This window comes from Cetorhinus maximus, chromosome 16, assembly GCF_964194155.1.
Source record: "Cetorhinus maximus chromosome 16, sCetMax3.hap1.1, whole genome shotgun sequence".
NCBI classification, from domain to species: Eukaryota; Metazoa; Chordata; class Chondrichthyes; order Lamniformes; family Cetorhinidae; genus Cetorhinus; species Cetorhinus maximus.
In genome coordinates, this window is record NC_135894.1 from 39,305,156 (window position 1) to 39,331,448 (window position 26,293).

At 45.9% G+C, this 26,293-nt stretch overlaps 1 protein-coding gene across 1 annotated transcript in view; it reads left to right on the plus strand.

Annotated features, from left to right (window-relative positions):
• Positions 1-26,293, plus strand: part of efhc2 (EF-hand domain (C-terminal) containing 2) — a 129,200-nt gene that overhangs the window by 50,584 nt on the left and 52,323 nt on the right. The window lies entirely within an intron of this gene.

The window sequence follows — 26,293 nt, forward strand, 5'->3', positions numbered from 1 at the left end:
CCACAGGAAATTCCACAGCAACAGGAACAGCCACAGGAAATTCCACAGCAACAGGGACAGCCACAGGAAATCCCACAGCAGCAGGAACAGCCACAGGAAATCCCACAGCAGCAGGAACAGCCACAGGAAATCCCACAGCAGCAGGAACAGCCACAGGAAATCCCACAGCAGCAGGAACAGCCACAGGAACAGCCACAGGAAATCCCACAGCAGCAGGGACAGCCACAGGAAATCCCACAGCAGCAGGGACAGCCACAGGAAATCCCACAGCAGCAGGAACAGCCACAGGAAATCCCACAGCAGCAGGGACAGCCACAGCCAGCACCAAGCACAACCCACAGCAACAGTACACAGCTGAGCAGTAATGAGCTACAGCTGAGACCAATCAGGAAGCACAGCCTGGGCATGGGTGTTAATCACTTGTACATAATGTTCACTATTGCAAATAAACTCCCAAGAATGTCTCCCTGCCTATGGCTTCTTGTTCTGATGAGCAGTATTCATGTCACTCAAATGTGAAACCTTGGTTCCTGCTCAAGAAAAAGGCAAGTGTCTCAGTCCAGGGCCTCTTCCCTGTGCTTTGCGCAGTCTTCAGACCGAAATGATGATCCAGCTTCACGCTTACTGGACATATTACTGATGCCTGCACCTTGATGGTACATGTCATTTCTGCCAGAATATTGTAGGCAGGCGTCAAGGCTTCACTCACTGAATGTTCAGCTGATGAGCGACTACCACAAACACATCCTGCATGGTTCCCAGGGAGTGCCCACAACTCCTACATTCTCAATAGGTCTCAGATCCCTGACATCTTCCAGGGTCCACAGAAGCTGCAGGGATGGGTCCTCAGGGACAAGGGCGACCCACAGAGGACGTGGCTGATGACACCCATGCGGCGACCTCAGAATGCAGCAGAGCGAAGGTACAACGAAGCTCATGCTGCAACTTGCATCTTGGTGAAGCAAACCATCAGGATGCTGAAAATGTGTTTCCAATGCCTGGACCAGTCCTGGTGGAGCCCTGCAATATAGTCCACAGTGGGTGTCACGCATCACCGTTGCACCTTTGCCTTGTCAGCATCTGTGTCCGGTGATGCAGTGCTCCTGAAGGGGTCAGGCACTGAAGGCTGACAAAAGATGAGATGCAAAGTTTCACGGCTGTATCTCCATGAACTGACCCTGATCACAGAGTTGCAAGCGAGCTGCCCTCAGCCAGACAGGAGTCAGACATTCACAGGCAATGTGAAGATCTATGGAGTGTCCTCACTGCACGTCATCATCCTCTTGGAATTGAGCGACTATTAGGCTCTCCACTGCGTCTCCATAACAGGAGCCTTATCACAGAGGATTTGTGCGCTGTCATCAGCCAGATTAGAGTCAAATGTTGAAGGCCTCCCAAGTGTGCCTGCCTCATTGCCGCCATCCTCGTCTTCGAGCACCTCCTCACCCCCATTCTTGTTGATGTTCTCCTTGTCGGAGGAGGCGTCCAGCTCCACCATCTCCTCCTCAGCCAACTCCTCTCCCTGTTGCCACGCCAGGTGGTAAAGGGTGCAGCAGGCAACGATGATGCGTGACACCCACTGTGGACTATATTGCAGGGGCCCCACTAGACCGGTCCAGGCACCAGAACTCATTTTCAGAATCCCGATGGTTTGCTCCACCAAGGTGCAATTTTCAGCATGAGCTTCGTTGTACCTTCGATCTGCTGCATGGGTGTCATCAGCCACGACCTCTGTGGGTAGTCCTTGTCCCCGAGGAGCCATCCCTGCAGCCTCTGTGGACACTGGAAGACGTCACGAATCTGAGACCTATTGAGAATGTAGGAGTCGTGGACACTTCCTGGAAACCATGTGCACGCCTGCAGGATGCATTTGTAGTGGTCGCACACCAGCTGCACATTCAATGGCCCTTGCCATTGACACAGTTGACTGCTTGTTGCCACGAGATCTGAGCGCCACATGAGTACAGTTGTTGGCACCCTGCACCTGTGGAACACCTGAGATCTGGGCTAACCCCAGTGCTCTTGCATCATGGCTTTCCTGGTCCCAGGCGAAATGCACAAAGTCGTGAGCCTTCGCGAAGATGGCAGCTGTGAACTCATGGATGCATTTGTGGGTGGAGGCTTTCGATACTCCACAGTTGTCACCTGTGGAGCCCTGAAAGGAGCCACCCATGTAAAAATTGAGCGCTGCATTAACTTTCACAGTCACTGTCAATGGATGCCCTCCATGTCCCTGTGGCACCAAATCCTGCAATAGATGTGACCGATCAGTTCCCTAGACATGTGCAATCTTTGGCAGCACTGGTTCTCGATCATCTGCAGGAATGAAGGGCGGCGTCTATAGACCCTGGGTCTAGCTAGGCGCCAACCAGCGACAACTCAGTGTGGCTCTTCAGCTGTGTGCGTGGGAGCCCCAGCCGCCCCAGCCGCCCCTTCCTGAGGGTGCTGCTCCTCCCTCTGCCCAGCCAGGCACCTCTCTTCTCCTTCGTCTCCGCTCTCTGTAAGACACGAGGCGTATAGCTGTGTCAGCAGGCTCCATGCTCTTAATGCACTCCTCCTGTAGGATGAAAGAGGGAGACATATGAGTTAGCTGGGGGGTTCTAAGAACCTCTCTTGGTTAAGTCTGAAGGCCCATTAACGCATCCCAGAGAGTGCTGGCCCCCACTTGGATCACTAGAGTTTAGTGCGCTGCATGGCTGTCAGAAATCCCACCCAACTCTGCCCTACTCCACCTGACCAATTGGTGGCAGCTTTGCCCACTGGACTGCATGCTGTGCTCTCAGCTCAGGTGCAGACATTCTCCTAACCCGTACTGCAAGGCTGCACTGTTAGCTTGAACTATGGGGGAGACTGGTCCAAACTGGAATGGTGGCATTGCAAGGGGCTGTGAGCACCTCCACCAGTGACTGTTCCATGGCCAGCTTTAGCAAGGAGATTATACAATGTGCACAGGTGTCCAATTGTTCCGCAGTTCACTAAAACGCTCATTAGTTTGCAGTCTGTGCCCGAGGGGTGAAAAGCTTTGGAGCACTTGGTGGCACTTTCATGCCTCTGCATTGCTTGAGTGAGCAGATAAGCTAGAGGCCTAACTCCAAGCATGTCAATGTGGCTGTGCCTGAACTCTCAGCTGCACAGGAATGGTCACTCTATACAAGGTTTCCCTAATACATGGCCTTTCCCCACCCCCCCAACCCTGCACGTACTTGTGCACTACCTTCAACCACAGGGCAATCCATACATCCCCATAAGTCACCTCAACCGCAGTGCAACCTTTGACCCCTCCCCACCCATCTCGCCTCAACCGCAGTGCATCGCTTGCTCCCACCCCCCACAACTTGCTTGAACCATAAGGCAGCATTTGCACCACCACCGCACCCCCCCCAATGTCACCTCAACCGCAGGGCAACCGTTGCCCCAGCACCGCACTGTCGGCCAGCTGGGAAAATGTGACTTGCCTGTGCCCCCACCTGAATGCGTGGCGCCTCAACGCCTCACCCTTGAAGTCCAACAGGCAGCCCTCACGAGCGCTACGTGACGTTACTGGACACTCACCTCTAAGTTCCCCTCGAAGTACAGCTCGCCAGGTGCACGCTTTATTTATGCTGTTGCGAAACATATCGGCGGAAAACGCATCCCGCCATTGACGGTTTCATGACCTTTGGCCTTCCCACCATATTGTCAGCTCAGGCTGCCAAATATGCCTGCTGCTAATGGGCATGGAAAATTCTGTCCAGGGGCTGTGAAAGACCATGGAGATATGGGGGCATTGGGGGTATGAGGGGCCATGGGGTTGGTAGAGGTGAATAGGTTGGCATAGGGGTATAAGGGTCCTTGGGGCTGTGGGCATGAGGTGGCCTAGATTGGCATGGATGGGCATAAAAATGTGTGGGTGTGACTGGGATGAGGGCTGGTGGGCTGCTTTTTGTTTTCTTTAAAAAAAACTTAACAAAAGGCCTTCCGCCCAGTCAACCTCCACACTGGGCAGCCTCTGTGCTTGTTCCAGGGACAGTGGGCCTGACTTCCGATCCAGCCTGCCCCCGGAACAAATATCCCAACTGCAATGGCCATTTTTAAAGGCCAGGTTCGCAGAGCCGGGAATTCCCCCATCTCTGCACACCTGACCCGGGAGTGACAATCGGGCCCCTAATCTTGGGCTGAGAAATGACAAATAACATTTGTGCCACATAAATGCCAGGCATTTATCTCCAAAGTTACCTATAGCTATCTATCTCCAATAAGAGAGAACCTGACCATCTCCCCTTGATGTCCAATGGCATAAACAGCACTGAATCCCCAACCATCAAATCCTGGGGGTTACCATTGACCAGAAACTTAACTGGAACAGCCATATAAATAGTGTGACTATAAGAGCTGGGAAGCAAAGGCTGGGAAATCTCTGGCGACTAACTCACCTTCTGACTCCCCAACCCTGTCCACCATCTACAAGGCACATGTCAGGAGTGTGATGGAATACTTTCCACTTGCCTGGATGAGTGCAGCTCCATCAACACTCAAGAAGCTCAATAGCATCCAGAACAATGCTTGATTGGCATGCCATCTACTACCTTAAACATACACTCCCTCCCACACCTGCACACAGTGACAGCAGTATGTACCATCTACAAGATGCACTGCGGCAACTCTTCTGCTCTGGAGCAAAGTTCCTTCGACAACACCTTCCAAAGCCACCTGGAAGGACACAAGCAGCAAATGCATGGCAACACCACTACCTGTAAGTTCACCTCCAAATCACACACCATTCTGACTTAATATTTTGCCATTCCTGCACTGTCACTGGGCCAAAATTTTGGAACTCCCTCCTTAGCAACACTGTGGTGTACCTGCACCTGACATGGACTGCAGCAGTTCAAGGTGGCTCACCAGCACCTTTTCAAGGGCCATTAGGTATGAGCAATAAGTGTTGGCCTTACCAGCAATGCTTACATCCCATGGACGAATAAAAAACAAATTAAGGACATATTTATGGTGACCGTTATATGCAGAGTGGGGCTAGTTAGCTCAGTTGGCTAGTGTATGGTTCAGAATAATGCCAACATCATGGGTTCAATTCCTATTCTAGCTGAGGTAGACTTGGGCCGTAGGGTCATGAAGACTCGAAACGTTGACTGATTTCTTCTCCACCGATGCTGCCAGACCTGCTGAGTTTTTCCAGGTAATTCTGTTTTTGACTTGGGGCTTGTCTTCTTGCCCTCCCCCTGAGAGTGGAAGGCAATGGTAAACCATCACTGACAAAAACTGCCAAATAAATAGCTCAGGACAAAGCATCAGCTGACATTGAGCAAATGATGTACTTTTGAGCAAAGTACACATAGAATAGAATGGAATATGAAATATATCATGAGCATTGTGTGGTGACACTGCACAATGTTTTTTAAGATTGGTTTGCAATGGTGTTTCCCAAGATTCCTTTTTGGGACCATTACTTTCTTCAGTTTTTATTATAATCTAGACTAGAGCAGCATTATAAAGTTTGCAGATGAGGACAAAACTTCGTGAAATAACAGATAGGGATGAGACTAGCTATGGACTTCAGAATGACATAGAAAGGATGGTGAAATGGGAAGAAACATAGCAGATGGTGCTCAATGCAGGGAAATGTGAAATGATCCAATCTTGAAGGACTAATATGGAGAGACAGTATGTTGTTGATTGCAAGATTTTTATAAGTGTAGATAAGACCTGTGTCCATACAAAGATGGGCAAATTGATAAGGTGGTTAAAAAAACATACAGATTATTTGGGTTTATAACTAGACGCGTAGAATATAAAAGCATAGAAATAATGATAGAACTTCATAAATTACTGGTTAAGCCTCAGCTGGAGCATTTTGCACAATTTTGGACACCACACTTCAGGAAAAATGTAAAGGCCTTAGATTACTAGGGATGAGAGACTTCAACTAAGAGAGGTTGGAAAAGTTAGGACTATTGGCCTTGGAACAGAGAAGGTTAAGGGATGACCCAATTGAAGTTTTCAAGCTAATGAGAGATTAGACCATAAGATCATACGACGTAGGAGCAGCAGTAGGCCATTCGGCCCATTGAGTATGCATCGCCATTCAATGAGATCATGGCTCATCTGATAATCCTCAACTCCACTTTCCTGCCTTTTCCCCATAACCCTTGATTCCCTTACTGATTAAAAATCTGTCTATCTCAGCCTTGAATATACTTAATGACCCAGCCTTTACAGCCCTCTACGGTAGAGGTTGACTACCCTCCGAGAGAAGAAATTCCTCCTCATCTCTGTTTTAAATGGGGGCTCCCTTACTCTGAGATTATGTCCTCTGGTCCTAGACTCTCCCACAAGGAGAACCAACCTCTCAGTATCTAGATAAAAACAAAAAGCTAAAAGCTACCGCGGATGCTGGAAATCCAAAACAAAAACAGAATTACCTGGAAAAACTCAGCAGGTCTGGCAGCATCGGCGGAGAAGAAATCAGTTAACGTTTCGAGCCTTCATTGCCCTTCGGCAGAACTGAAGAACTTCAGTTCTGCCGAAGGGCCATGAAGGCTCGAAACGTTAACTGATTTCTTCTCCGCCGATGCTGCCAGACCTGCTGAGTTTTTCCAGGTAATTCTGTTTTTGTTTTTTCTCTCAGTATCTACCCTGTTAAGCCCCCTAAGAATCTTATATGTTTCAATAAGGTCGTCTCTCACTCTTCTAAATTCCAATGAGTACAGGCCCAACCTACTCAACCTCTCCTTATAAGAAAATCCCTCCATACTTGGGATCAACCTAGTGAGGCTTCTCTGGACTTCCTCCAATGCCAGTATATCTTTCCTTAGATAAGGGGACCAAAACTGTACACAGTATTCTAGGTGTGGCCTAATTAGTGCCTTGTATAATTTTAGCAAGACTTCCCTATTTTTATACTCCATTCCCTTTGAAATAAAGGCCAATATTCCATTTGCCTTCCCTATTACCTGTTGAACTTTTTTGTTAGCTTTTTGGGATTCATGCACAAGGACTCCCAAATCCGTCTTTGCTGCTGCCATCCGCAGTCTTTCTCCATTTGAATAATATTTAGCTACTCTGTTCTTCCTGCCAAAGTGCATAACCTCACATTTTCCCACATTATATTCCACCTGCCACTTTTTTGCCCACTCACTTAACCTGTCTATATCCCTCTGTAGACTCCTTGTGTCATCCTCACCACTTGCTTTCCCACTTATTTTTATGTCATCCGGAAACTTGGCGATAGTACATTCACTTCCCTCATCTAAGTCATTAATATATATTGTAAATAATTGAGGCCCCAGCACTGATCCCTGTGGCACTCCACTAGTCACTCTTAAACTGAATGCTAAATCCTACCATATTATGGTCACTGTTTCCTAGGAGATCTTTCACTCTGAGATCATTTATTAAACCTGCCTCATTACGCATTACCAGATCCAAAATAGCCTGATCCCTGGTTGGATTTACAACATATTGTTCTAAGCAACAGTCCTGAATATGCTCTATGAATTCTTGCTCGTGTCTATTTCTGTCAATTTACTTTTCCCAATCTACATGAAGATTAAAGTCACCCATGATTAATGTGCTGCCTTTTTACATGCCCTCATTTTCTCCTGATTTAGTCTCTGTCCTACAGTATAGCTACTGTCAGGGGGCCTGTAGACTACTCCCAGCAGTGTCTTCCTCCCCTTGCTATTTCTTACCTCCACCCATATGGATTCTGCATCTTCTAATCCGAGATCCTTTCTTGCTATCGTACTTATTCCATCTCATACTAACAAAGCTACTCCACCACCCTTTCCTTCCTGCCTGTCTTTTCGAAAGGTTACATACCCCTGAATATTTAGTTCCCAGCTTTGATTTCCGTGTAACCACATCTCCGTAATAGCTCTAGGATCATACCCATTAACCTCTATTTGTGCAGGTAATTGATTTATTTTGTTCCAAATACTACGTGCATTTAAGTAAAGAGCCATTAATTTTGCCTTTTTACAATTTTTTCTCCCTTTGACCCTATTTGCTGCTTTTTTTTATATTTGTGCACTCTGTCCCTTCCTGTCACACTCGTATTGTTATGAGTATCGTATATCTATCGTATTGAGTATCGTTACCTAAATAGTTGCCCTGCAAGGCTGCCATGTCCTTTTGCTTTGTAAGCCTACGTATTCCCTTTCCAGAACCCTCCCACCCCCTCCAATTAGTTTAAAGTCCTCTCTACAGCTCTAGTTATTTGGTTCGCCAGGACACTGGTCCCAGCGCGGTTCAAGTGAAGCCCGTCCCACCAGAAAAGCTCCCTTCTACTCCAGTACTGGTGCCAGTGCCCCATGAACTGAAACCCATTCTTCCCACACCAATCCCTGAGCCACCTCCTTGACGTTATTTATCCTGTGCCAATTTGCCTGTGGTTCAAGCAGCAATCCTGAGATTATTGCCTTGGAGGTCCTGCTTTTTAATTTAGCTCCTAACTGTTCAAATTATTTCAGCAGAACCTCCTTTCTAGTCCTATCAATGTCGTTGATACCAACATGGATGGTGACAACTGGATCCCTCCCCTCCCACTCCAAGTTCCTCTCCAGCCCTGAGAAGATGTCCTTATCCCTGACACCAGGCAGGCAACACAGCCTTCAGCACTCACGCTCACGGCTGCAGAGAACAGTATCTATCCCCCTAATTATACTGTCTCCTACCACTACTACACTCCCATTTCCTCCCCTCACTTGAATGGCTCCCTTTACCACGATGCCGTGGTTAGTTCGCTCATCCTCCCTGTGGTCCTCATCTACACAGCTTGCAAGAACCTTGTAACTGTTGGACAGTTGCAGGGGCTGAGGCTCCTTGAACGCTACCCTCTCGGTCCCCAAACCTGCTTCACCTGCAGTCACACTCTCCTGTCCCTGATCACAGACCAAATTTGAATTACCTAATCTGAGAGGGGTGACCGCCTCCTGGAGCAAAGTCTCCAGGTGGCTTTCCCCCTCCCTGATGTGACGCAATGTCTGCAGCTCGGACTCCAGCTCCTTAACTTGGATCTGAAGTTCCTCGAGCTGCAAACACTTGGTACAGATGTGTTCACTCTAGATCACCTTGGCATCCAGCAGCTCCAACATGCTGTAGCAACAACACATCACCCGTCCTGCCATCGCTATCGTATTTTATTCAATTTATTAATTAATTACTCTAGTATTCCCACTCTTCACACTTTATTATAATAATTTTTTGTACACACCTGTATCGATCTTATACTTAACATGCTATCTTTAAGAAAAGAGAAAAAAAAGACTAGAGATCTAAACACAAACTAAAGGCCTTACTTTTGCTTTAAACACTAGAAATACTCACCAATCCTACTCACCAATCAGCTGCTCTCCATACTCCCTCGCTGTAAATGACCACGCTGTTTCTCTTTCACACTCACCCTGTAAATGACCATGCTGTTTCTCTCACACTTTCTCACCTGTAAATGACTACGCTGTTTCTCTAACATTCCCTGTAAATGACCACGCTGTTTCTCTCACATTCTCTCCCTGTAAATGACCACGCTGTTTCTCTCACTCTCTCCCCGTAAATGACTATGCTGAGGTTTTGCTAGAGTAGATGGAAAACAGTTATTCCCACTGGTGAATGTGTCAATAACCCAAGGTCATAAATTTAAAATCACTGGTCAAAGATCTAGAGGGGAAATTAGGAAACTTTTTCTCAGAATTTTTGGGATCTGGAATGCTCTACCTGAAAAGGTCATGGAAGCTGATTCCATAAATAATATTAAAAGGGAGTTGGACAGCTACTTGGGGATGAAAACCTTACAGGATTATGGACTGAAAGCAGGGTATTAAGCATTACTGCTCTTTCAAAGAGTCACCTCAGGCACAATTGGCCTCCTGTGTATAAGTTTCTACGATTCTATGATGCTAATGATGGTCCAACATGCATACTGTACTCAGTCTTGCCCCATTCTTTACCCCTGATTTAACTTAAGCCATCTGGTAGGAATGGAATGGGTTCAGGTTGGACATTTGTTTTACAGCTCACCCGATTTTCCACTTTGCTAACCTCAATGGAGCGTAAAATCAAGTGGGGTGTGAAACTGAATCTGAAGTAAATCTCAGATATAGTTCAAAGGGGGAGTTGTAAATTGGAAGCCTGGCAGGGAGAGAAAATCATTTTGACTGCTCACTGAACTTCCTAGCAACTGGGGCAAGGGTGGTATTAATAATCTGAGTGCAGAAAATCCACAACTTCCAGGGGAATGGTGCTTAGAAGAAAGGAAATGGAAAGTAGTGGAATAAAAGCATATTTTAGAAAAAAGCCAATAACTGTAATCCCAGTAGCAAAGCAGTAATGATCTTCCTTCATATCATTATGGTCATTTCTCTGGCAGATGTGTCACAGATATGATGGGCTTGGTGAGTTCAGTGGAACTCCCCAAGGAAAGGAAATGAAATGTCTGTATGCATGTGTTTGCGTTTGCTTGTGAAGAGTAGCACAGCTTGACAGTACAGTACATTACTTCCATATCAATACTGAATTACAAGAATTTCCTTTACAGGTAATTTACATCATGCAAAGGTAGTTTATTTTAAAGAAAATAAAGCTGCTAATAAAGATTAGAAAAAGATTTGTTTAAATTTTAAAAAACAGAATTGCTCTCGACCTCATTAGTTGACCTCCTGTGGTGCTATGCATGGTAATTCAGAATTAATGGTCTCCTTCTTATCTGTCTCTTCTGTGTTAATATTTCTCTCTCTGTCCTCTTCTGTTTCATTGCTTCTGACTCTTTCTCTTTTGCTTTTCTCTCTCCTGCTTTCATTGCACTTTTGTTGCTCTTCTGCTTCCTGTATTCATTTCTCCCAGTCTTTTTCTGTTTCTTTCTTTGTCTTTTCTATTCTTTTCTGAATGCAGATGATAGGAACAATGTTTTCTGTGGTGGGGAGAGGAGATAGCACAGTAACTGTAGGGGTGAGGCTGGTTTCTGGCAGGCAGGCTGTTTCCACATTTATAGGCCTATATGCGAATTGCATCAGTCAGATCTTGGACATCAAGGGAGCAGCTGAGGTACCCCCACCCCGTTGGATTTTCATTTTTGAAGCAAGAAATTGGCTTCAAAAATGAAGTATTATGAGAGTGGGAATGGTCCCTAGTTGTGAACAATGCCAAAGGAGTGAATGAGTCAGAGATTGGCAATATCTGGAGCAGGGCAAGAACACAAACTCTTTTTTAAGGTGGAAACGGGTCACTGGTCAACCCTCAATTTTTTTATTAAAGTGTTTTAATTTTTTTATAGATCCAGAGGGAGGCAGAGCTGTGAGCAGGTAGTTCAGGGCAAGCATAGCATGAGGCAGCCTTGAGCAAGGAATGGGCCAGGGTTGGCAATGGGGTCAGGAGAATGGGTGACCCGGAGGCAGGCAGAGTCTGGAGCATGAATAGAGCCATTGTCTTTATTATTTAATAAAGTTTCTTATAAAGCTCTTCAGGACCAAGAATGGGGTTCAAAGCAGTGGGAAGGTTTGGGAGCAGGTCTAGAGTCAGGAGCAGGAAGGCCCAAGTTAGGCAGAGTTGAGAATGGAGCCAAAAGCCCTTTTTTAAAATAAATTATTTAATTAAAAAAGTAGGATTAGAGGGCTACTGGAAGATGGTCCAGAGATAAGTTAGGAGTGAGCTTAGCAAGAAAGCTATCTCCCTGTCTCAATTTACAACTGGGGCGTACTTTGTATTAAAACTTAGGCCTGAATTTTTCGGTCATTGGGTGCACGCAACCGGGAGCGGCCAGGAAACAGACTGCCAACCACGATCTGCCCCCAACTGCGATTTCACGCTGGCTGGCCAATTAACGGCCAACCAGTGTGAAACACGCACTGAAAAGCTCAGTGCTGCCAGGGCGGGGGAGGGAAGAGGGCAGGTGACAACGTCACTGTGGGCGCTGCAAGAGAGCATCCTGAAGGCAGACAGCTGCCTCAGGGAGCTGCAGACCTGCAAATAATGAAATAAAGCTGTAAAAAGCTGCAAAAATATGTCCATGCATCACAACCAAGCATCTGAAAGCAAGTCTCATAAAAATGCTGTCAACAAATATTTATTTTTATTTTATTTCCTAACGGAGATTTCATCCCGCCCTTGGATGAGGTTTGATGAAAAATGCAAAGCCTGCCTGGCCGATTTGCCTGCCCGCCAGCTGTAAGGTTGGACGGGCCACGAAGAATAGTAGAAAAGTGCGCCTTTAATGGGCTTAATTGCCCTCTTAATTGTTGGCAAGCACGCTTCTGACTCTTGCACGCACCTGCCCAGCGATATTTTGCGCGAGTACGCGGTGACGTCGGGATGCTTGCCAACGTCATCTCGTGCGACTTCACACCTGATTGGGTTGGGCGCACGCCCGCCCGCAGGACGTAAAATTCTGCCCTTAAATTCATGACGATTCTTTTCTCATTTTTTAACAGCAATATATTTGGCAGTTGGCTATTTACATTTTCAGGCATGAGTTGCACAGTCGAGCAGCAGCACAGAGTACACTTGAGTTGTCTAGCCAGTAGAGACTGTGTAGGTGGAAAACAGGTAGGGGTAGACTCATCAATGTCACCTAGGGCAGGATCTTCCCCCCCCGTTGGGGGGGCTGTGCAGGAGTGGGCGGGTTCCTGATCGGCGCCCCCAGTTGGGGGAGTGCTGCCATTTTACGTGACGGGCCAATTAAGGCCCACCCAGCATGATGCCCGCCAGGAAGCGCTATGTGCTCCCTGTGTGGTGTGGAGGGGATTCCCAGAGCTGGGAGTGTGCTCTTTTGTGCATGCGTGCGAAAGAGCGCGCAGATCTCCCTGAGGCAAAGTGCTGCCTCAGGGAGATCGGCTCAGGTTTGAAACATTGAATAAAGATTAGAAAAAAAAATCAATGACATGTCCCCTCATGTGCCACTGTCACATGAGCTGGGACATGTCAATTTCTTTTATTTAGACATTTAATACAAATTTTAATACCCTCATGAAACCTCATCCCGCCCATGGATGAGGTTTCATGTTTTTTTCGGAAGCCTGCCTGGGCTCCCAGTCTGCCCACCAACCTTAAGGTTGGATGGGCAGGTCCATTGATTAATTCAATTACTTTATTAATGGCTTAAGTGGCCGTTGACAGGTCAGCTGGCGTGCAACCAACTCAGCTGCATGCCCGCTGACCTGAAAATGTAAGTGACGTGGGGTGACGGGATGCCCGCCCGACATCAACCCACGTCACTTTACGCGATGGTGAGCGGGCCCCGCCCCCCCGCTCGCCGATCGGAAGATGCAGCCCCTAGTGTTGACAGGCCTGCAATTATAGTGAGACAATCAAATGTTGGCATTGGCTTTTCCCGGTATAAATGTAGCATATAAAACTGAACTCAAAAAGTCATGACATAGAAGGTAAGGAAGTACCATATCTAATATTTTTCATATATTATAGATACTTATGTAGTATCACTTTAGAGCCAACTGATTGGTTAAAAACATGATGGTTTGATTTCTGCTCCCAATTCCAGTTATTTGGCTCTACCAAGGGTTGGGTTTGTAATGAGTGCATTCTGTCTGACTATTACTGGGTCTTTATAAAGTTTCAGAGTTATTAAGTCAAGTGGACTAAAATCTCCAATCAGTGCAGAAGTGCTGCTGGTGATAAACAGCATTGGATTGAAGAAAGGATTAGAAAACCAAAGTAAGACTATAATGGATTTAGAAAAAGATCGATATTGGAAGAGATTGATAGGCCCTAATATTGACCCGCTGTTCAACTGATCCCAACCTTTCTGAGACTATAGTTCACAACTAACTTATTAGAAAGATGACTAGAGTCCCTTATATTTAGTCTAAGACCTTAATCAGCTCAAAGCCTACTGCTCACTCGTCCACTGAAACCATTGGGAGATAGATAAATTTAATCATTTTTACAACAGTTACACATAAATTCTATTCTGCTTTCGTTCTACTCCTAATTCCTACATTCGATTGGAGACTTCATGGGCTGAACCTCGTAGATAAAATAGTGAGGCTGACAGCTCATAATTACGTCTGAGTAAATTGAAATTGCACACGCACAGTTAAACTGTTGATGTCAGAGATACCCTGCTCCTCTATAGGGTGTGCTGTAACAGTCCTTGCTGATTGACATGGCACTGAATCGAAATAATGGCTTGAACTTTGCATGCTTGCTTACTAGCTCCTTCCTAAAGGCACCAGAAAAAGTTATGGCTGCTGTATTCAGGATTAAGTGTATTTATGACGGTGTGGTAAATGACAAATTCTGGTGCTGAAAGTTTAATTTCAAAAGTGTGGCGTCTCATCCTACATAAGTTAATTAGTGCTAGAGATTTTAAAAATACCTTTTTTATTATTTTTCCTATCTGTCTCTTTTATCTCCCTTTGTTAATGCCATTTGTCTTTCCTAATCTTTATTTTGCTTTCTGTGCATGTTTTAAATCTAATTTGTGCTTCATTATAAACTCCCACACACATCTCAGTTTGGAAATTGAGGCATCAAAGTATTTCTAAACAAAATTAGTATCTGAGTGAAAAAGGAATAAAACGATTATACGGATAGGATTAAATGAAGTAGACACTAATACAAAAGCAAAATGCTGCAGATGTTAGAAATCTGAAATAAAAACAGAAATGCTGGAAATACTCAGCAGGTCAGGCAACATTTATGGAGAGAGAATCAGAGTTAACATTTCAGATCAGTTACCTTTTTTCAGTACTCAAGTAGCTGAGTGTGACCTGCGCTGCTAACTGGCTGCATTCTGAAAAGGGGTTCCAGCAGCATATAAGGCGCATAGCTACACCATCACCTGCAAGCTCCCCTCCAAGGTACACACCATCATAACTCGGAAATATATTGCTGTTCCTTCGCTATTGCTAAGCTAACATTCTGGAACCTCCTCCCCAACAGGACTGAGTGTAGTTACACCAGATGGACTACAGCAATTCAAGAAGACAGCTCACCTCAAGGGCAATTAGGGATGGGCAATAAATGCTGGCCTTGCCAGCGATGCCCACATCCCATAACGAATAAAAGAAAAAAATTCTTTTATGTGTCTGAACAAGCTTAGTGCTTGTTTTTACCAAAGTAATCTTAAACAGGCCTTATGCTTTAGCTTACCAATTGGTGGGTGGCCCAATAACATCCATTACAGGAGGACTAGCTATGGGAGGTCTTTGGAACAACAATACAGCATATAATTTGGCTCATTGTGAGCAATGCATTAGGACATCTGCTATTAGTATATTAAAACCATTTCATATAACTGGCAATTCGTGTCATTTTAATTTCTGTGACACTGTACCAGTCATACTTTTTAGATAACATCCCTATAATTACATCTTCTTTGTCAATCTGCGCAATACCAAAGGACATCTTATAATTAAAAATAAATGTGCTTTGGAAAAATTGTTCATGAGCAATAGTGTGGAAAACTCATAAATCATATATAATTATTGAATTTGTGTATCACAATTCACAAGAAAATGTCTCATGTTTTTTGTGCAATGCAATAATTTTTTAGAAGTTTAGTGATTGCTAGGATCGAAACAGACAGACATTCTGAACGAACAACTTTCCACAAACGGGTTAACATGTTTTTGAGCGGCATCAGAGAATGAAACCTTTTCTAAGACACAGGGGGAACTTCCTGCTCATCTTCAATTGGCATCTTTTATACCTGCTTTCAAATGGATAGACCCTCATTCAAAATCTAACCCAAAGAATAGCGTCCCTAATAATGTAGCACTTTCCTAATACATTGAATTTAAAATCCTTGACTGATCTTCAAATATCTCAATGGCCATACCCTATCTTAACTCTGCAACACACTTCAGCCTATTTTACTTCTTTCTGTCTCTATCTTTTTCTCCCTTAATCCAATCTTTCTTTCCCTTTCTGTATCTGATTTGACATCGAAGTCACCCAATCTACTTTACATTCCTTCTCAGTCTTTCCACGGTGTTTTTCTCAGTCTTTTAATCAGATTGGTTAAGGGCAGGATCTTCCTTCATGTGTGCACTCACTTTCCTGGCAGCTGCCATCACTCCTTCATCCTCCAGCAGTCCAGGGTGCCCTGTCCATTCAGGTCCTAGGTGGCCAGTTTCCTTTGATACACTCATTTGAGCTTGCACTTTCAACAACTTAATGGGAAAAATGTTTTGAGCTGAAGGATACAAGGAAAAGTTTAATTAACCACGGATGTCATTAGCTGCCCTGCTACAGCAAAATCTTTTCACACTGCTGCATTTCCAAAGTGCCTTGACCTACATTGACAGGGTGGGAAAGGAGAAGGCACTGCCTGTTACCATCTCAAATGAATGAATGCACTGTCATGCTGCAGTTAGCAAGGAACCTAGGAGCCTTTCTTTGTTTAGGTGCAGGGAGTTATAATTAGAAGATCCAGAAGGCTGGGTTCAGTTTCACTATGTGCTAGGTGTTCTTTTGGATTTCACCCAGCAATTTTACAAGTAGAGGTGGGTCTTTGAGCTCAATTGGAAAATGCAAAATATTCTGCTCTCCCCACCCTGCAAACACAATATTTCCCAGAGGGGATTGAACGGGTCTCAGTTGATTCCAAGAACACATGATTAACTTTATACTGATACCGAATGGTGTTAGTTTGAGTTGTAGACAGCCTGGAGAGACGTAGGGGCCATTATCCACAATTACCCAATGTTCGGTCCAGTGTTGAAGCAAACAGTATGTAAACCCTGTGCTGCTTTCTCAATTGAACGATTTCAGTGTGCAGCTGAGTGCGACCTGCGCTATTGACTGGTTACATGCTGAAAAGGGATCCAGCAACATGTAGTATGTGTTTCAGCTAGTCTGCATATCTTAAAGGCAGTCTGACCCTCTTAAAGGGGAGCTACACTCATTATACAGAAGCAGCTGCTGACTGTCGGTGGAGGAAGTGTCTACAACTAGAAGCACCTCAACGGAGCAGCAGGCTAGAGAGAAGACACCCAGGTTTTCCAATGTGGTGATTGAGTCATTAGTACAGGGAGTGCAAAGAAGGAGGGAAGCAATGTTTCTGCCGGGGCTAGGAGGCCCTCAAGGCAAACCCTAAGAAAAGAATGGAAGAAGGTGGCCAGGGAGATCAATTTGACCATGAGGATCTGGCAATAGTGCTGCAAGAAGTTCATTCACTTCACATGGGTGGTCAAGTTAAGTGAATGCATTTTCACATGATATCTCCTAACCACTGCACCACCAACCTCATGCGCTGCTCAACGCATCACATGACCATCACTCACCCACCAGCAATCAGGACTCATACCTAACATTCCACATCACCCTCACACACCTATCAATGTTCAGAATCACAAAATTGTTACGGTGCCGAAGGAGGCCATTTGGCCCATCGTGTCTACACCAGCTCTCAGAATGAACAACTCACCTAGTTCCATTCTCCTACCTTCTCCCCATAACCCTGCACATTCTTTCTTGTCAGATAACAGTCTAAGATAACAGTCTAATTCCCTTTTGAATTCTTCAATTGAACTTGCCTCCATCACACTCTCAGGCAGAGCATTCCAGACCCTAACCTTCCCTTCCTAACAACACTGTGAGTGTACCCAAAACATATGGACTGCAGCGGCTCAAGAAGGCAGCTCACCATCTTCTCAATGGCAACTAGGGATTGGCAATAAATGCTGGCCCAGCCAGAGAAGCCCACATCCCATGAATGAATAAAATTTTTTAAAAAACCACTCACTGCATGAAAAAGTTTTCCCTCGTATTACAGTTACTTCTTTTACTAATCACTTTAAATCTGTGCCCTCCCGCTCTTGATCCTTTCGCAAGTGGGAACAGTTTCTCCCTATCAACTCTGTCCAGACCCTTCATGATTTTGAATACCTCAATCAAATCTCCTCTCAGCCTTCCTTTCTCTAAGGAAAATAGTCCCAACTTCTCCAAACTGTCTTCAGAACTGAAGTTCTTCATCTCAGGAACCATTCTCGTGAATCCTTTCTGCATTCTCTCCAATGCCATCACATCCTTCTTTAAGTGCGGCGCCCAGAAATGGATGCAATACTCCAGCTGAGGCCGAACTAGTGACTTATACAAGTTCATAACCTCCTTCCTCTTGTACTCTATGTCCCTATTAATAAATGTTGCCAGCCTCACATCCACCTCTCACTACTGTTATCACTTACCCCCAGCTATTCAGCTTTGGCTCGCACATCAACCAAACATTGCAAAACGATCACTTACATTCTTCCGTCTCTCTTGCAGGACAGTTCCTCTTTAGTTACTTCTTTTGAAGAAAATGGAATAGCATCTGCTTTAAATAATCCAGACAGTTTATGCAAACAGATAAGGGGTATCCAAAAATAACAGCGAGACAGAATTAAACCCATTTGTAGAGGTTTTGCTTTTTCTTCCAGTTCATATGGTCACTTGGTGGCACTGTTGATCTTGGAGGAAGTCTCCTTAAATAGAAGAAAAACAAACACAAGTAATTAACTCATTGAGTATTGAATTGCCTTTTCAGCTTTCAGAATAAATTGTAAATACAATTTTTGTACTAGTGCACAATGCCAAATGCAGTAAGGAAAAAGCGAAGAAACCCACAGAATATCCTTTTGAAACAAAAAACAGTTTCTGTAAATTCCGGCATATAAATCATTTTGTCACCCAACTTTAACAAACAGGGCATGAATGTCAAATTTTACATTCTATTTTTCCCTATTTTTTTCTGCTCCTAGTAGTTTGCTTTGCATCATGTATTTTTCTCCCAATGAGATTGCAGCCAGACAGCTGATCTGCTGTAAAGAATCAGCCACCAATGACCTAACCACTAGGAGGTATATTGTTTTTCTCCTTCCCTTTGGAGAAAGTACCTGATGCCCAACACTTCTCCCTGATTCCCATGATATCATAACCTAATTGCATAGAACGTAGTGAGCACAACTGCACATCCTATCATTCCTTGGTGACATTAGGCTGCTCCATCATGGAACACAGCTCACTCTTCTGTGTATGCTGTTTCAATGCACCTGGCAGAAAAGGTGATCCAGAGTGACCTGGGGGGACTTAAGGAAACCTAAAATCAGTACCACACTGACAGTAATTAAAGATAAAGTGCATGTAGCTAGTAATTTAATAATCAGCTTGGGCAGGAAAAGGAAAACGGAACACATTTAATTGAATCACTGTACCTGGATAATCTGTTGGCACATTTCTAGCCCACTAACCCAGCAGCTGCTCTGGTACCTACACGAGGCCTTTACTATCTGGCAAAATGGCTCAAGTTGGTTGTTTACCTAACAGTACATTCAAAGTAATAGAATCCATTGGAAATCATCAGTTAACCCTGATTGAGTTGAGGAAATTATTAATTACTATGTAAATAGATCACAAGATGGTCTCACCTTATGTATCAATCGGGAAGTTGGAGGAAAGGTGGACACGGATTTTGGAAGTGACAACATGTTCAAGGACTTTGTGGAGGAAACGGGGATTGGAGATGGGCTATTAGATTTCAAGGATGCAGGGGCCAAGAGAGGATTTTTTGAGGATGGATGTTGGTTTGGAAGAGAGGGGAAAGGACCTCAGGAGCAGGTATGCATTAATGCAAGAGCCTATAGGATGTGTTCACAGGGGCCCTAACCAAATCTAAGACCTCATCGAAACTCACCATAATGCAGGATTAAAATATTCTAGCAATTAAAAATGCTGTCAGATGTGTGTGTTCTACTACTTCAGAACCTTGAAACATTGAATTATTTCTACTCTTCACAATGCTGAATATTTTCTTCCAGTATTTTTTGTTTTCGTTTCCGATTTCCTATATTTACATTTGTTTTGTTTCTTAATTTGTTGTATATCTATCAGGCCTGGTTCATGCTTCCAGAAAGACTTCTGTACACCCAACAGATACCATGAGGCCCATGGCAATAAGAACTTTGAAGTTTTAGTTTAGATGCCAATACAAGCATCTAAACCCAAATGGGACTCCATGTTGAACAAAACAGCAGTGTTGGGACAACCTGTAGTAGGTGGGTTGGCAGGCAGGATTAATTCTACAGCTGGTGCTTTTGCTGACACCACAGAGAGCTCCTTAAATATTTTGGGCAACCAGAGGCAGTACGAGAAAAGATAGATCAATAGTTATTGTGACCCAAGAGCAAAGTACTGCGGATGCTAGAAATCTGAAAGAACAGAAAATGTTGGAAATACTCAGCAGATCTGGCATCATTTGACCAGATTTTTGTGGAGTTGTAGAGACTCTGCAGACCTTTAAAAATGATAGATAAGACCTGGATCTGGAAGCCCTGCCCCATTTCCAGCAGATCCCACTTTCGATGGTAGGGGAAAAATGGTGGTGGGGAGTGCATGAAGCACATAGGTGTGAATTACGAATTGTCTGGGCCATTTAAACTCAGTGCATAGGACAAACAGACCTGTTTTTCACTCCAGGAATACCCTCAACCTGCAGTATGCAGTATGGTGGAGATAGGGTAGTTAGAATTGTCAATCTGTCAAGTTATTTAAATCCCCTGTCCTTCAAAAATTGAGAAAAAAGCTCCTGTCTGAAAGTTAAAAAAAATCTGTTCTAGCAGTTTCAATAGATGTTTGTTGCCATAATCCTAAATGCTATCATTTTGGCATTATTACTGCTTGACTGCTTTCCACAACCTATCATTATCATAGTGGGGCTGTAGTTTGATTGACAGCTCAACAAGGTTAGTAAAGGAGTAGCTTTCTTTGATGTAGAGTTATGAATACAAATACAATGAATAAAAATGCTTTTATAAGGGATGAATTACTTGAGAAGTTTTAAATGTATTGAATTGGCTTTCATGAATGGGACTTTATATAGTGAAGTCTGTAATAGATATTTAGAACTTTATTTTATTTTGTCTCAGCATGCCCCCTGAGGTTTGCCTATGCTGGTTACTAGATGAGTTGGTATGGAGTGTGTAAGGGCAAAGGGTGCTGGGTGGGGTGCATGGGTTGGCATGAGTTGGCACTGTATTGTCATGGGGGCTAAAAGGGGCCATGTAGATGGATGGGGGGCATGGGTTAACATGAAGGGCATGAGGTGCCATTGGAGGTAGGTAAGGGGTATGAGTTGGCTGGTTGGGGCATGGGGATTAGGTGGGGGTGTGAAGAATCAAGCCTAGAGGGCCTAATATTTAACAAAACACAGGGATGAAGTCCCAGAGAAACGAGGTGGGCCTTTTAACCAGCCTGTCTTGGCACTCGGCATTACCTTTAGCCACCTCACATCTGTGTCCTTGGGCGGCGAGCCCGACTCTATCCCATGCCTATTCCCCAGATTGAAACTCATGGCATTTGGGGCACTTTTTCCGGAGGCGGGTGCTTCAAGCTGGGAAATTTCCAGATTCGAGTTACCCCCATCGGGAGCGAAAATTCGCCCATTAACCTTTTTTCTACACCGATCTGCCAGACTTGCTGAACAGTTTTTGCAATCCTGATGACTTGTATGAAGGGATAGCTGGAAAGCCTGTGGAATTTTTTCCTAGAAATGATATGCTTGGAAGTCACTACTTGGATTTTTGGTGATCTTCCTGAGCAACATGGCTTGTGAGAGACTGAGGGCGGAATAGTCCCAGATTTGCACAAAGTGCAGTAGCAGGAGGCAAAGAAGATGTGTCACTCACCAGCCGCAATGGCAGCTCTTTGCGCTATATTGTCCCATTCCCGGTGTATCCCACATAATTAATTATGCATTCACGGGGAACACGCTGGATTGCTGGCAGGCGGGTTCAGATTTGCCCGACACACCATGACCTCAGAACTTCCTCGCTCCAGGCACCATATTTAAGGCACACCAAAGCGCATGCTTACTTCATGTCTTCAGATCAGGACTGCAGGTGACAGATGGCCCCGAAAGCAAAGAAGACGGCAGCCCCAAAATTTAGCGATGCCTCTCTGGGGTGCCTGCTGAACACAGTAGAAGGCTGCTGCTAAGTCCTCTACTCACGCTCCGGTTGCAGGAGGTCCACCAGAGTCACCAAAGTGGCCTGGGAGACGGTCGCAGCGGTGGTCAGCGCCACCGAAGCACAGAGGAGGTCAGCCATCTAGTGCAGGAAGAGGATGAAAGCTCTCATCCAATCTGCGTCAGGGTAAGTCAACCACCTCATCACTTCAACTCACACGCTCAAAAACCCAACACATATCCACAGGGATCTCACATCTCAATAAACAACACCACTAACTCTCTCACACACCCTCACACCTTCATCAGGCTCATATCCTCTGGAGCTCGCATCCTCATCCTGTCCATGGCTCCGCACACCACATGAACATTCCACACAGTGCCATGCACCTGCTCACACTCTCTCCATCTGTTTTCATGCAGGAGAAGCTGGCTCACAACAGCAGGGAGAGGTCCCAGACTGGGGATGGAGTGACCCACATTAGGCCCCTCACTCACTTTGAGGAGCGTGCCATCGCGCTGACTGGTGAGGACATGGACTGTGCCTGTAGTGTTGGTGAAGTTGGCATGAACGCCTACATGAGTATCCTGCACCACATCATCCCTCTCTCAATGAAATTGTGAGTGTTCCTTCTCCTGCTTTTGATTCTGCTGCCATGCACTAATTATCTCTGGTTCACAGGGTGCTCTGCCAAGCGACTGACACCCTCAGCCAACCAATCCCTCAGCTCCATCCAGGTCCGTCCCTCCAGCCAATAGACACCTCCTCCGTTGAAGAGCCGGAAATAAGCAGGCTGGAAGGCCTGTCACAGTGCTTACTCACACCCTCCACCAGCGCAGAGAGAAACACCTCTGTGGGACCTAGACCTAGAGCAGGCTCAGGTTCACAATCTGGTGGTTATCCCACGGACATGTGCCCGCAGCAGGAAGGGGCAGGTTCAGCAGAGCTCCCTGGCATTTGGAGGACCTTGGGTAAGAGGCATCTCTGAGGTCCAAGTCAGATGACAAGCCTCTGGATTTGGCCTTCCAACTCATTGAGAAGAGGCAGTAGGCAGGGGAACATCACGCAGAGCTGTTGGAAGCCCTTAACAGTGTGGCAAGTGAGTCAGAGGAGTGACTCTACCTGCTCTCTGATGAGTGGTGCCCACATGTATGGAGGTCTCCATGTGAAAGATGGCGGATGCCATGGAGACCCTGGTCCAGCAGAACTTGGAGATGCACACAGACCTGCACTCCATCGCAGTAGCCATGGGTAAGTTTCTGCAGTGCCAGTGCGAAAGGGAAATGGGGCACCTCGATGTCCCTCCAGGTGCTCCTTCCCCTCAAGGAGTCAGGCTGGGGCCCTCAGGTACCCGAAGGGAGGAGGAGCTGCAGCTGGACACCCCTGGGTCATCCACTTAGGAATGTCAGAGGCAGCCCTCTCCCCCTGAGTCCGCTTTACCTGTGACCCTGTCAACGTTGTCCTCTGTCATCGCAGAGGGAACAGCTGGCCCACAGAAGGACAGGGCCCTCAAGGCTTCAGTCTCCAGAGGATGCACTCTAAAGTCATCAGAGGAGACAGGGTCAACCATTGCACAGGCTGTCTCCAGCCCTCCTGTGGATGTCAGGGCAGCACCTAGAAGAAGTGGTAGGCCTAGAAAAGTTAAGAATTTCTGATCACAAGTGGTTGCATGGGTGAAAACATTTTGTCACTTTATAATTTGAAAATATATTAATTTTCACTGAATAATGTGTAATAGTGTCTTTCAGCTTCATTTACTGTGTGTGTGTGTGTGTGTGTGTTTTGGAGCCTTGTGCAAGCACTTTCCCACTCACGTGGGGCCTTCCTCTATCACACTCATCTCAATATCCTGAGCATTTTCAATGCTGCCTGCTGGAGTTCTCTTTCAATTGTTCATCTGAGCTGACCTGCATCTCCATCCACCACACTCCCATACAGCACCCGTGCCCATCCAACATGAGGCTCTGCTCATTTTTGATTTGCGAACAATGGTAGTCATCACATTTCTGCTCAGCTCCCCCATCCTTCCGCCTCGCCAGTCACCCATGTCCCTTTACCCATCACTGTTGACCCAACCCCCGCATCAACTTTCACCTCCCCACCGTCACCTACCAACCAGAACCCTTGTCTTTCCAAGGATGTCCAGGTGAATATGCACGGTCCCTATCTTCTTGAGAATCCCACCTCCATCCACATTGATCTCCCTGGCCTCTTCCTTCCCACCCCCAGGGTCGTGTCTGCTTCCAAGTCCAACCACTCTCCCCATCCCTTCTACTACTAATGCTGCACCCTAACCCTCCAACCCTCCTGCCTGACTCTGCCCCATCTCATACCCACCTCCTACCACACACGTCCTGAGTTTGCTCCCCAGGAGGCAGTCATTGACTCCACAGACCCTTTCCTTTCACATTCACTGAACAACCCCCACTTACTTTCTACTCCACCCTTACATCCCCCTCAGAACTCCTTCCTCCCCACTGGACTCCTTCTTCCCCCTGGACGTCTTCCCCCCACCGAACTCCTTCCTGCCACCAGACTGCTTCCTCCCTGCCCCCGCCAACCCCACCGCCCCCGCTGCCCCTGGGTCCTTCCGCCCTCCGAACGCCTTCCCCTGTCCAAACTCCTTCCCTTACACCTTCGTCCCCACTTACACCTCCTCCACACTTGCCACATTCTCCCCGTTACTCCTTCTTCCCCCCAACCTCACCCCTGATACCTTCATTCCCTCCCCCAACCTCATCCTCACCTGACACCTTTGTTCTCCCGACACCGCACCTCCCTCCCCCAACCTCACATCCCCAGTATACCTTCCTTTCCCAGTCAAACCTAGACCTCCCTCTTCCTGCACCCCCCACCCAATAGGTACACTTTCCTCTCCCACTTACAGCTGGACCTTCCTCTGCCCACCCTCCCGACCATCCAGGCAGCCCATCGCCAAAACAGTGATGTTCCAAAGTGGACCTGAGACATCAACAGAGTCCTCCCACCTTCCAAGAACTGCTTTGCAGTGGAGTCATATCTATGACAATCCACCCAGTATGTGATACATGTGTTCTTCCAGGGTCCGGTAGCTCTAGGCCTCTCACATCTTCTACTCCTCCGATGTCCGCGACCTGAGCAAGGCCCTAATATTAAGCCCCAACTTCTGTACGTCATGCTTGTCCAGACATGTTCTGGACTGGCATGTTTTCCTGCTGGCGTAACATTAAATCTGGCGTGGGTCGGGCCTTATTTTACATCCCATTAGCAGCGTGCAAAGCAGGTTCATGCCGGCCTCCAGCGGGATTGTCATTCTGCCATGGCAGACACCATCGGATGATCCTGCTGTCCTTTTATGCCGGCGTGAAACTGTCTTTTGGCCTTCTCACCATATTATGTCCCCACTCGCCATGACACCCAACACCAGTGGAGCTGGAAAATTCCGGCCTGAATCTTCATTTTGCCTATCATTTCCTTATGGCCCAGAGTTTTAGTGTTAAGCAGCTGCCTGGGTCATGACATCACCAGAAGTCCCTTTATTTCCTTAAGTGGTGTTTCAATGACATTAATCTTACTTCAAAGCACTAAGAATTTTACAGGGAGCAATTATTAATGGGACCAGGATACCTTTATAATTGATGGGACTTCCATCCTCCCCTTAAAAACCAAATGACAGTCACGGAAAGAGTCAAGGCTTATGTGAGCCGCACTGATGATATCCAGGCCAGGCAAGCGGTGTGTACCTCCGAAGAATTGAAAATGCTTGAAAAGGTTTTTTTGGCAGAATGATTCCTCTTGACCAGGTCCAATTGGACTGTTGGTGGAGTTAGAATGGAGAATGGGCAACCCTTCTTCCACCCCGCCCTACCTCTCCCCCATACCCTCTCCCTTCCCCTCCTTTGGTTGGTGCTGGACTTTCTAGCAGCCTGAAGGATGCACCCACCAACCCATGCAAGTGGAATGCCCTTCTGTTGATTGCACAAACACTGATGGGGCCAGTGTTAAACAGCACAGTCGTGCACAATCCAGAAGCCAGGGAATATTTGGACAAGAGCAAGGAGGTTATGTTGAACTTGTATAAGACACTGGTTTGGCCTCAGCTGGAGTATTGTGTCCAATTCTGGACTTCGCACTTTAGAAATGATATGAAAACATTGGAGAAAGTGCAATAATGATTCACTAGAATAGTTCCAGGGATGAGGAATTTCAGCTATGAAGAGAAATTGCAGAATTTGGGATTGTTATCCTTGGAGAAGAGAAAGCTGAGAGGAGATTTGATAGAGATATTCAAAATCAGGAATGGTCCGGACAGAGTAGATAGGGAGAGGCTGTTCCCACTTGTGAAAGGATCGAGAACGAGAGAGGATGGCAAAAAAAGCAAAAGTGAGATGAGGAAAAACTTTTTCACGCAATGAGTGTTAAGGTCT